Source organism: Somniosus microcephalus, chromosome 7, assembly GCF_052327205.1.
Source record: "Somniosus microcephalus isolate GS21.2 chromosome 7, FLI_Smic_1.0, whole genome shotgun sequence".
Lineage (NCBI taxonomy): Eukaryota > Metazoa > Chordata > Chondrichthyes > Squaliformes > Somniosidae > Somniosus > Somniosus microcephalus.
Genome location: NC_140993.1, coordinates 63,326,082 through 63,339,515, shown reverse-complemented (window position 1 = coordinate 63,339,515; position 13,434 = coordinate 63,326,082). Strand labels below are relative to the sequence as shown.

The 13,434-nt window shown below is 43.9% G+C and overlaps 1 protein-coding gene across 2 annotated transcripts in view; it reads right to left on the bottom strand.

Moving 5' to 3' along the window:
• Nucleotides 1–13,434, bottom strand: part of oxsr1b (oxidative stress responsive kinase 1b) — a 257,293-nt gene that overhangs the window by 198,998 nt on the left and 44,861 nt on the right. The gene's annotated exons all lie outside the window — the stretch shown is intronic.

Sequence of the window (13,434 nt, the reverse complement as noted above, 5' to 3'; positions counted from 1 at the left end):
CTTCTACCGTTGGCAACGGTAGGCGCAATAAACCGTCAGCATTCCCATGCTGTTTTGATCCTTTGTATTCTATGTTGTATTGGTGTGCCCCTAGAAAAAGGGACCACCTCTGTAGCCTTTGCGCTGTCATAATGGGAACACCCTTTTTAGGGTTGAATATGGAGACGAGGGGTTGATGGTCAGTCAACAAGGTACATTTTTGTCCGTGTAGGTAATGGTTGAATTTCTTCACTCCCCATACCAGGCTGAGTGCTTCCCTGTCGATTTGGGCATAGTTACGCTCAGCTAAGTTCAATGAGCGTGACGCAAAAGCTATCGGCCGTTCCGAGCCATCAGGGAATTTATGCGATAATACTGCTCCTATGCCGTAAGGGGATGCATCGCACGCCAGTCTGATTGGCAGTGATGGGTTGTAATGAGCCAAAACTTCTTTGGATGTGATTAAGTCTTTGCATTTATGGAAGGCACGTTTGCAGTCTTCGTTCCATTTTCAAATTATTCCTGTTTGTAGCAGTTCATTAAGAGGGTGCAGAAGAGTTGATAAGTTTGGTAAAAATTTATGATAGTAATTTATTAATCCCAGGAATGACCTTAATTGTGAAACATTCTCAGGTGCTGGGGCTTTTATGACCGCTTCAATTTTCTCAGGTGACTTATGCAACCCTTCCTTATTTATTATGTGGCCACAATATGATATTTGATTTCGGAAAAATTCGCACTTGGGGCGATTTGCTCGTAGGCCCCGTTCTCAGCCTAGTGAGCACCTGCTCTAAATTGGCACGGTGCTCGTTGTCGTTTTCTCCTGTTACAAGGGTGTCGTCTAGGTAGCATCGAGTCCCCGGAACCCCTTGGAGGACTTGCTCCATAGTGCTTTGCCAGATAGCTGGAGCTGATGCTACTCCGAAAACCAGTCGATTATACTGGTACAGGCCTTTGTGTGTATTTATCGTGAGATACTTTTTAGAGGCCTCTTCAACCTCCATCTGTAGATATGCCTGTGCCAAGTCAATTTTGGTGAAACGTTTCCCTCCGGATAGTGAGGCGAAAATATCTTCTATCCTCGGAAGAGGATACTGTACCGTGTGAAGGACCGGGTTTACAGTCACCTTGAAGTCCCCACAGATGCAAATTTTTCTCTGTTCTTCAGATTTATCATTCTTCAATGCTTTCTTCATGACTGGGACGATGGGTGTTGCCCACTCGCTCCAATCTATTTTAGATAATACGCCTGCCTTTTCCAAATTCTACAGCTCTGCCTCGACTGCTGGACGAATTGCGTATGGCACCGGTCTTGCCTTAAAAAACTTGGGAATTGCTGCATCTTCCACTTTTAGAGGCGGTGATGCCTTTCAAGGTTCCTAGTTTCCCTTGAAACACTTCCTTGGCGTTGGCCAAGATGTCTTTTAATCGTTCAGGTATGACGTCATCATCATTTTTTTTCTTACTGGTCACCGTCAGTGCCTGAATGGAGTGCCAGTCTAAACGTATTTTCCTGATCCATTCACGTCCCAACAGCGGTGGACCACCATCTTGTAGAACGTATAAATACAACTTCTGTAATTCCTTGCCGTTGTATACAACAGGCACCCTTATTTTTCCTTTGGGGTATACTTTCTGCCCCGTATGTTTTCAAGATAATGAATGTGTCTTTTAAAGGTATATGCGGAAATAGCCGCTCGTAATCCCGTCGATTTATGACGGTCAGAGCTGATCCTGTATCTAGCTCCATTTTAACTGGGGACCCTGCTATTGTGAGGGTAATCCAAATGGTCTGGTAATCTTCTTTGGCAATTACATTATGTAATTTGAGAGAGCTTAGTCGCTTGTTCCCGGAGTCGCTATCGCTCTTCTGGTCTTCGGAGCTACTGTCTGTCATCATTTGTACCTTTCTGTGCTTTTCCTTATTGATTCTTTTCCTGTCTGTGGATTTTTTGTTTCCAGATTGGCACACACGTGGAATGTGTCCCATCTTTCCGCATTGCCTGCATGCTTTGTCCTTGAACCAGCAGTCCCTCTGGTCATGGGTGGATCTGCCGCAGCGATAACATCTCTCGAAACCCCATGTCATTTCATGGGTGCCGAAGTCCTGTGGCCTTTGCTGTATCTCTGCAGCTCCTCTTGCGCTGAAAGCCTTGTCCAGTGTTAAATCTTTCTCAGAAAATAGCCTTTTTTGTGTTCCTACACTTAGGAGACCGCAGACGAATTTGTCTCGCAGAGAATCTGCCAGTCCTGCCTCGAATTGGCAGTGTAGGGTATCAACAATCTCCTTAAAATTCTTGTCCATCGGTTCGGCTGGAGTGATTAAGTTTCATAGATACATAGAAGATAGGAGCAGGAGTAGGCCATTCGGCCCTTCGTGCCTGCTCCGCCATTCGATGAGATCATGGCTGATCCTTTAATTCAGTATCCCGTCCCCGCCTTCTCTCCGTAACCCTTAACCCCTTTTGCCCGTAGAAATATATCTAATTCCCTCTTAAATATATTTAATGAGCTGGCGTACACTGCCCTCTGTGGCAATGAGTTCCACAGGTTCACCACTCTCTGAGTGAAGAAATTCCCCCTCATCTCTGTCCTAAATGGTTTAGCCCTTATCCTTAAATTATGTCCTCTAGTTCTGTTCTCACCCGCCAAGGGAAACATTCCTTCTGCATCCAGTCTGTCTAGACCTGTCAGAATTTTATACACTTCTATGAGGTCCCCTCTCAATCTTCTAAACTCCAGTGTGTACATCCCTAAACTACATAGTCTCTCCTCATAGGTCATTCCCGCCATTCCTGGTATCAGCCTGGTGAATCGCCGCTGCACCCCCTCCATGGCAAGAACATCCTTCCTCAGATGAGGCGACCAAAACTGTACACAGTACTCGAGGTGTGGTCTCACCAGTGCCCTGTACAGCTGCAGCAAGGTATCCCTGTTCCTGTATTCTAACCCTTTTGCTATGAAGGCCAGCATACCGTTTGCCTTCTTGACCGCCTGTTGCACCTGCATGCTCGCCTTCAGTGACTGGTGTACAAGAACACCCAGGTCTCTCTGTACTTCCCCCTCTCCCAATCTATTGCCATTTAAATAATAATTTGCCCTCCCGTTCCTGCACCCAAGGTGGATAACTTCGCACTTGTCCACATTATAGTGCATCTGCCATTTATCCGCCCAATCGCCCAGTCTGTCCAAATCGCTCTGGAGCTTCCTGGTCTCTTCCTCTGAGCCCACCCCCCCTCCTAGTTTAGTGTCGTCTGCAAATTTGGAAATGCTGCATCCGACTCCCTGATCCAGGTCATTAATGTAAATTGTGAACAGCTGGGGGCCCAGGACAGATCCCTGTGGTACCCCACTTGTTACTGCCTGCCATTCAGAAAATGAGCCGTTTATTCCAACTCTCTGTTTTCTATCTGACAGCCAGTTCCCTATCCACGCCAATACTTTCCCCTTTATCCCATGAGCCTCAATTTTCCATGCTAATCTTTTATGTGGGACCTTATCGAAGGCCTTTTGGAAGTCCAGGTACACCACATCTACTGGCTCTCCCCCATCTATTCTACCAGTTACTCCCTCAAAAAATTCCAATAGATTAGTCAAGCACGATTTACCCTTTGTAAATCCATGTTGACTCTGTCCTATCCTGTCCCCATTTGCTAAGTGCTCCGCTATTTCATCCTTAATGATGGACTCCAGCATTTTGCCCACAACTGATGTAAGGCTTACAGGTCTGTAATTACCTGCTTTTTCCCTACCCCCCTTTTTGAATAGTGGGGTAACGTTAGCTACCCTCCAATCCATGGGCACTGTTCCCGAGTCTAATGAATTCTGAAAAATCATCCTTAGTGCATCCGCTATCTCTAGGGCCACCTCCTTCAGTACCCTAGGATGCATGTTATCAGGCCCTGGGGATTTGTCCACCTTCAATCCCTTTAGCTTCCTTAACACCATATCCTTAGAGATATTGATTTGCGTCAGTTCCTCCTTTGCCAATGTCCCTATTTTTCCCGATATCCCAGGGAGGTTTTTTGTGTCTTCCTTCGTAAAGACTGACCCAAAGTATGCATTTAGTTGATCTGCCATTTCCTTATTTCCCATTATATATTCCCCCGTATCTGACTGCAATGGACCAACTTTGGTTTTCACCAGTCTTTTCCTTTTGATATACTTATAAAAGCTTTTGGAGTTAGTTTTTATATTTTCCGCCAGCTTGTTTTCGTAAGCTATTTTGCCCCTCTTGATTATGCCCTTTGCCCTCCTTTGCTCTATCTTAAACTGTTCCCAATCTTCCGCTTTTTTTGGCTATTTTATACGCCCTATCTTTGGATTTTATGCTGTCTCTAATTTCCCCTGTTATCCACGGTTGAGTCACCTTTTTAGATTTCGTAACAGCTTGTATGTCTTTGCGCCCATTAAATCCAGAAGTACTGATGCTTTTTTCTCATCTTCTATTCCATTTGCGGTGCAATATACCTCCACTCTTGGCACATATGTGGTCCAATCCTCTATCTCGTTATCAAAAGCATCAATATTGCCACAATTAGGCATCTCAGAAAAGATATGGCGCTTCCCGCGCTTTTCTTTCTTTTCCGCAGAAAAGATATGGCGCTTCCCGCGCTTTCCCGCCGCTGCTGCCGATGACAACGCTGTTTCCCGCGGTTTCCGTTCTTTTTTTATTTATTTATTTATTTACAGTTGGAGACTCGTTCCCGCCGGACTCTCTGTAGGTCTGAACGCCGACCAGCTTGCAGCCGCCTCCAGAGTGCTCCCTCCCCGTCTGTTACTGCTTGCCTCCGCTTTCGCTGCTTGGCCCAGCTGTAGAGCCAGCCGCTGGAGCCCCAGCCTGACGCCCAGGAAGGATTACCGCAGTACCTGCCACCAGCTTGGCCAGCTGGAACAACAGCTTCTTTCACTTCTTGATTCTTCTGGACGCCAGAGGAATCGATGTCCTTGAGATGCTGCCGAATTGTAGGTAAGTCCTTTTCCACTTCGTCGCCACTGTAGTGTCCGTGTGTTGATAGAGACACTGAAGACAGGAGTTGGTTCATAGGTGTTTACGAAGCAAAGTCTGGCGGGGTACTAACGGATATAACACAATATACAGGCTTATATAGCCCGAGTGGCCATTACCGGCATTACAGCACATATGGGGCTCTTAAAGGCACATACACTACACACAACACTAAAAATGGTTGTGAAGAATAACATGGGCTTCAGTATTGAGGATTTTTTTTTTATCGTCATCCTAGTAGACATGAAATGCAATAGGTAGAAATTAATTTAAACCCACATTCTGAACTCTGGAGTTTATCTTAAAACACAAGTATCAGGAGACGTGTTGCAAATAGATACAGTTGCAATGGTGGTAGTGATTTTAATATACCATAACGTTATGTAACTGCAACTATATTTATGAATCATAATCGACAAGCTCCCAAATGGAATACTGAAAGAAAACCTCATCACATCCACAGGACATCCCAGGTACTACCTTGGAAGGTACTATCTTGCTAGCAAGCGGAAGCCAAGCGCAGGCACCGCACGTCAACCCAAGCACCCCACCCACCCGCCCCTTCAACCACCGTCTGCCCCACCTGTGACAGAGACTGTAGGTCCCGCATTGGACTCAGTCACCTGAGAACTCATTTTTAATGTGGAAGCAAGTCATCCTCGGTTCCGAGGGACTGCCCAAGAAGGAGGACCTTGGAAGTGCAGTCACGTCATGTGACAAATAATCAGCACACAAGGTCCCACAAACAGCACGAGTTCAATGCCAGTTATGTGTTTTTGGTGGTGTTGGTGGAGGAAAGAATGCTTGCTAGGATACCAGGAGCTTCACAAGAGTAGTGCCATAGGATCTTTTATATTCACCTGAACTGCCCAAACAGGCAGATGAAGCCTCAGTTTTACAACTCATTTGAAACATAGCACCTACATCAAGCAGCACTCCCTTATTACTACACTGAAGTATCAACCTAGACTCAGAAGTAGGTGAATTGAGTCATGCGGACAGTCATATAAATCCAAATGGCTCACCATTGCCCTTCAGAGGAAGAGCCCGTCACTCTTACCCCATCTGGCCTACATGTAACGCTAGTCCACATCATGTCGCTGACTCTGAATACTTCCTTAAATGGCCTAGCAAGCCAGTTGGTTGTTCAAACAGCAGCCTTGGCTCATCACTTTATCAAGGCAATTAGGGATGGGCAATACATGCAGCCACAACTTGGCAAATATAAAAATACCACTTTACTTAAAAAGCATAAAGAAACACAGGCAATTAGGATTATGCAAAGTCCCCAAGCAATTTAAAATATCTTAACTAGCATAGGACCCAGAATGTCTACAATTACTGATTGACCAGACCAACCAATTAGACTTAAAAAGGAAAAAGCCAGGTATTCTGAAAAAGATCTAAACTCTGACCTCACCCAGTGTTTACTTAACACTTGGAGTTTGTGGCCATAAAAAAAATACACAATCACCCTAACATAATAAATTGTACATTACATGGTGCAAAGCTTCTGTACTTATTAAAAATAAAGCACTTAGCATCCCATTTACTGTCAGCAATGCCAGAGGTAGGGCAAGTAGGAACACTGCACTAGCTACTGCCTTCAGTGACAAACCTGTGAGAAGTTGAATGATCGGTTAATCTATTTTGGTGGTCGTGGTTGAGGGGAGAATATTGGCCAGAATCCCTTTCTATTTCCAATACTGCCATGAGATTGTTAACATCTGAACAACTGGAAGGGACAGACGTAGCTTAATACAATGTCTGATCTAAATGAAGGCATCTCCAACAACACAGCCTTCCTCAGTATAACACTGGGTGATGAGCTACGACTGGTATGGGATTTGAACCCACATCCTTCCGACCCTGAGAGAGAGCTACCCACTGAACGACAGTGAATCAGAACTACAAAAACAGAACGTGCATTAATATGTACACCAAAATATAAGCCATGGTAAAAATGATCAATGCAATTCTAACTGCCACTTCATCCTCGCTTTTCCATAGACCTACTTTCACCTCAGTCTCCACCCCCTGGCTCAGCTGCTGAACCCAGACTCGTTACCTCCAGACTCGACTATTACGATGCTCTCGGAGCTGGTCTCCCATCTACCACCCTCCATAAACTTAAGCACATCCAAAACTTTTGCCATATTTTAACTTGCACCAAGTTCCATTCACCCTCACCCCTGTGCTCGCTGATCTACATTGGCTCCAGGTCCAGCAACGACTCGATTTAAAAATTCTCATCCTCGTGTTCCTCCCCATCTCAGTAAACTCTTCCAGCCCTACAACCCTTTAAGAATATTGTGTTCCTCCAACTCTGGCCTTTTGTGCATCCCTAACCTCTTTTGCCTCACCATTGGCTGTTGTGTCTTCAGTCATCTGGGCCCTAAGCCTCTCTGCCTATCCACCTCTCTCTCCTCAAAGATGCTCCTTAAAACCTCCTGCTTAGACCAAGCTTTTGGTCACCTGTCCTAATGTCTCCTTTAGCTTGGTATCAGTTTTTGGCTGATTATGCTTCTGTGAAGCGTCTTGGGAGGTTTTACTACTTTAAAAGCATTATATAAATGAAAGTAGTTGTCGTTAGTGAACAAAAACAAGTGTGCTTCTCCTAGCAGGCCTACCAAACCCCTACAATCGTATCTTTGGAAGGGGAAATTTGCATTGATGCCTTAACTAGCATTTCAGAGATTCCGCATACACAGCCCTATAACAATGAAATCATACAAGCCTGTGTGTCAAACTTTCTGGGAAACTTCACTAGTTTCAGTCTTACTACCACTACTTTGCTAGCTGGTAAAGTTACCTTTCCACCCAGATAAAGATAATAGAACTCATGAACTAGACTCTCTCAGGCACGTACAGAGTCTGTAGAGATACGAATAAGTGACCGCAGCTACTGACTATGAACAAGCTCAACTACTGCCAGCTCATAAGGTCGTCACTACAGGGTACCTGGCATGTTGCAAAGTGAATTTAACAAACTCAATTTCTACAGTCCGTGTAGAGTCTCTCTCGATTTCTCCTCCTACAGTTCAATGCCGAGTCATACTATCATTCGCTGTGCCAATGATATCCACTGTGCAGAGATTTTTTTTATTCATTTACAGGATGTGGGCATCGCTGGCAAAGCCAGCATTTATTGCCCATCCCTAATTGCCCTTGAAAAGGTGGTGGTGAGCCGCCTTGAACCGCTGCAGTCTTTGTAGCGGTTTGTTACAATTGAGTGGTTTACGAGGCCATTTCAGAGGGCAGTTAAGAGCCAGCCATATTGCTGTGGGTCTGGAGTCACATAAACCAGACTGGGTAAGGATGGCAGATTTCCTTCCCTAAAAAAGGGAAGAAGTGAACCAGATGGGTTTTTACAACAATCCGGTAGTTTCACAGTCACCATTACTAACACTAGCTTTTTTATTCCATATTTTATTTAATGAACTACATTTAAATTCCCCAACTGCAGTGATGGAATTTGAACTCACGTCTCATTGAACACACCTGATTAGTCCAGGCCTCTGGATTACTAGTCCAGTAACATAACCACTATACTACCGTAAGTTGTGTCATTGGACATGAAACTTCAGCAAAGCAGAGATATTAGATCAACAATTATACACACCCTCCCTCCCTCTCCTCCCATCTATCTGAGAGTTCTGTCAGACATAAGTTGCAGTCTATTCAATGGACTTTAACTGGAGACCAATTCATTTAGTGATTGAATCAGACTACTCAAAATATTCTGGTGTTAATTCACTACATCACACAGGAACCTTCTTCTGAAGATTTAAACACAAACCAACACACACTTTTAGCATGGTCATTCTATAGCGATCAGGAGCTCTAACCCTAACTGAATTTCTGTTCTACAGTCCAGAGCTAACTGTAGCATCTTTAATGGCTGAGATCATCTAACATGGCACAGACCAAGGCTCAAAACAGGGATTGCTACAGGAAGCTCGCACATGTGAATGGCGGCCAGTGACCGGCTAGGGTTGGCTGTAATGTCCTTCAATGTGATAATCTGCACCACTTTACCATCAAAGCTCACACATCAATAATGACTGCTGCAATATGGTACTTACTGGATGGGGTCTGTGGGACCATAGTTAGATGAGAGAGTCAATCCATTCAGGAGGGGGGGGGGGGGGGGCGGGGAAGAGAAAAAGTCAGTGGGGAAAAATAAACAATAAATCCTCAGTCACTATTGTGTAATGTTAGCAGGACAGGTGCTCGTCAACCACTGGTCCTCAAATCTCCCTCAATTCTAGCTGTTAATCTACGAACCCTTCCACAAGCAAAGATGTCAAAAAAATGATGTCCTTCCATTCACTGGGATTATTATTAAAGTTAATGACTATCTGAACTCAGTTCCTCACACTACTGGTGTCAGTAGCTCTTCTAAGCTAATCTTCTCATAATATCTACACTCCTCCCCCACCAAAAAAAAATTATGCAAAAAAAAGTGCAGTAAACTTACATGCCATATATGAAGTAGAAAGCTGACAATTTTTATTTTTTTTAAAAATTTTATTCACTCTCAGGATGTGGATGTCACTGGCAAAACCGGCATTGCCCTTAGGGCATTTAGAGTCAAACACGTTGGTGTGGGACTGGAGTCACATACAGGCCAGAACGCGCAAGAACAGCAAGTTTCCTTCCCTAAAGGACAATAGTGAACCAGAAGGCTTTGACGACAATCCGAAAACTTCACTTTTGCTTATAGCAGATTCTTTTTAATTTCCAGATTCTTTCTAAACTGAATACAAATTCTCAAAGTGCCATGATGGGATTTGAAGCTGCATTCTCTGGATTTTTAGTCCAGGCTTTTGGGTTACTAATACAACACTAAACTTCCATAATAACAGAAAATGCTGGAAAAACTCAGCAGGCCAGGCAACATCCGTGGAGAGAGAAATAGAGTCAATGTTTCGGGTCGAAACCCTTCGTCAAGACAAAGGGTTTAGACCTGAAAACGTTGACTATTTCTCTCTCCACGGATGTTGCCTGGCCTGCTGAGTTTTTCCAGCATTTTCTGTTATTTCGGATTTCCAGCATCTGCAGTATTTTGCTATCCTACTAAACTACCATAACCTGCCACCAATTGAGATATTTCCCAGATTTGATTGCTAGTCTGTTCTCAGCCTGAATAGCAGTCAGGGCTCCACTATTGGCCTCAGTGCCGCTGGACTAGGGAAGGTGGGAGAGCCTCTTCCTGATCTAACGACCTCTGCTGGAAAGTTCACATGTGGAAAGATTAAGCGAGGACAGGATTATGCTCACTGTCTCAGCTCACATTAAGAATGGGACCTGGGCAAAGTACCAGAGGACAGCTGGCACCTGTGGAACTGCACCAACATGCATCAGCAGCAGCAAAGGGACAGAAAACTGTAGCAGCAATACTTTGAATTAAATAAAGAACAAAATATTCATAAACAACATACCACTGTAAATGAGAAAAGTTACAAATTAAATTAAGAGTGAAATATTTATACTAGTTTGAGGATAACGCAGGGAAAAAGGTTTGAAGACAGCTTCAGTTGTAGAACTGGTGCTGGAACAGGCTAAAAATCCCCAGTAATTTTTCTGATTCTACTAGCCCGTAAGGGAAACTGCTTCAACTTCAAAACCCCCAAGACAAGTCACTTAAATGTAGAAGCCAAATTTAGGCTACAGGTGTTCAAACTGGGATTTCACTATAGTGATATCGCTGTACTGGTCTGTATCGGATTATTAGCGCTTCTGTATCTGTACACTAATAAAATGTTCTCTGCAACGGTTGCAGTTTCTGGGCAGCAGACACTGCATGTTATAAAAATCAGACGGGGCCCTTGGGATCCTGCCAGCATTTGCAGGGGACCGCCCCACACAGAAAACTTTGAAATTAATGTTTTAGCCAATACTCAGCTCAACTTCATTGTCTGTAAAGTGCTTTGGGACATCCTGAGGTTGTGAAAGGCATTATTTAATAAGTTATTTCAACTACAAATGGCTACAGAAAGACAAATATGGGCATTTCAAACAAGCTTCTTATTCTTAAAGGCATCATTAGCAAATACAAGCCCCAACTTGCTGCTTATAAAAAAACTGAAATATCATCGCTCACGATACAGGGAAAGTCTCAAGTATGCTGCAAGACTGAGCTTTGAGCACTGCAACAAAAACCGAGTAACCTCAGTAGCAACAGGGCTGTCCCCAGTCAGAAAACAATGGCAACATACTAAAGTATTCCCATTGTCAATTATTCAGACACAAGCAGTGCTCAACTTCAACACCGCAAATACTTTACATTACAAGGTAAACAACGTACTTTTGCAGACTTTGCTTGGGATAACATACGCTTTGAAACGTAATGTATCATACAATCATGTGGGAACTTTGCAGAATGTAGCATTATTCACATGCACTTTATTGCACCATCACCATCTCCAACATTAACCCATTTCTTTCCACCTTAAAATTGAACTTCCTTACGTCTGCCGATACTCCACAGGATTAAAAACACAAGCTTGGAACCATCCAAGTTTGTTGGCTCGTCACCTTTTTCCCCCCCCTCAATATGAAATAAACTAATTAAAACAGGTCTTACTTTCCTGCAGGAATCACTGTTTTGTCTGGAAACCTGGCTCATTTTCCTCTCGCTAGTCCAGGGGGGCTGAAGCAGATGGTAGTACCCAATCTACTGTCCAGGCTGCACAATATCCTTTAATTAATGAACTGGACATTCCGCTATTGCTAGGCTGTCTTAGGAGATGATGAGGGGCAAGAAGGCAGGCGAAAACTGGGGCCGAGGGGGGCACGGGTCCAATGGGCAACTTGAAATTTATAGCAGCTCTAGTATTTTGCTCCAATATTTAAAAAATACTCCTCAAAACCCAATGGCAATACATTGCTCCACTACAGATAGAATCATAGAATGATACAGCACAGAAGGAGGCCATTCAGCCCATTGCACCTGTGCTAGCTGTCTGAAAGAGCTATTCAATTAATCACATTCCCCACCCACCAAGGCAGAATGCAGCCTTCCTATTCAGAGTTTACAAAGTAATTATTTGGGGCTTTATTGCTGCTTAACAGTTCTTAAAATGAACTCCCACGACAGAAACAGCAATACAAAGCAACAGCCACGTAAATTTTTTTTGAAGGTAGCTCTCATTCAATTCCTGTATTGAAATGAGTGCTCATATTGAAAACCTAATTTTCTTTATTATTTTATGGCTCTGTTCAGTTCAAATGGAGCTACCCACTCACCTTGCAAAATGCTTCATCAGCATGCCAGTTTCCTTTTGGGGAACTTGAACAAAACAACTGGGATCCATGGGGTGAAAATCTCTCCTTAGAAGCTCCACAAGACTTTGTGTGAATGAACAATAATTAAGTTCCAAATTAATTACTGAAATGAAAGGTTTATACAGACGATTTAAGGAGGTGAGCACAAGTGACTCAATGCTGCAGGGGCGAAGGAACAATACACACAGACATGCCATCACCATTAAAAGCTAGAACAATGGCAGCTTAAGAGAGGTTTTCAGGGTAATGTCATGGCAACCGACAGTTCTTAGCTCTGCTCCCATTCCGACGCGTGACGGAACGTCATAATACTGTCAATATCTGCGCACCGCAGACTCAAGTTTACGGTTTTTAGAATTGCTGCAGATTGTTCAAGTAGGTCTTTCAGTCATGCTACAAAGACAAGCGTTAACACTGCAGTACTGCGACAAAAAGCAATGCATCTACCCACTGCAGCAGCTACTAATGGAGCAGGCACCATTACCCACCTCAGGGCAAGTACATCAGTGTTTCATTACCTCACTGAGAAGGGAGTCACACACAGTCAATACTCCAGCTATTTTATCTAAAAACGGTATTAAAAAACTGATTGTTAAAAATGTTTCATATTTCTCCCTCCTTGTACCTAGCGTCACCACCAGCATGTTATGGTCAGGTATGGCATCTTGATGACATGCTTTAACCCAAGCCTCAAAATAGCACCCCATCCTGCATACCATTGCAATATTTATCATTCCAGCCATTCTTCTATACAGCCCGTGGCTAAAATTCCCCAATGTAGTGCCAAAATTCCAGACAGCTCTGTGCTATGGTTTTTCACCCACTAACAACTGGATTAATATCACCTCTCCAAGGTTCAAGAGGTAGACTCCTACACATCTATAGAAGACCATTTTAATCCAAGTCCAGACTGGGCCACACCCAGATACCAAAACAGAAATGAACATGTTCCAAACAACTAATCACTGATTTTTCCTCGCTCTTCCCTCCCTCACCCCTTCCCCCCAGCTCCCCCTCTAATCCCCAGCACCCTCATTACCCCTCTTAAGGAAACTTAAGTATCTAAAAGACCTCCATTTCTTGCGGTGCCCACCAGTCGCGAAGGGCCTCAAGTACACCAGTGAAAAATGATTGACTGCTCTCGAAGCTCGAACTCA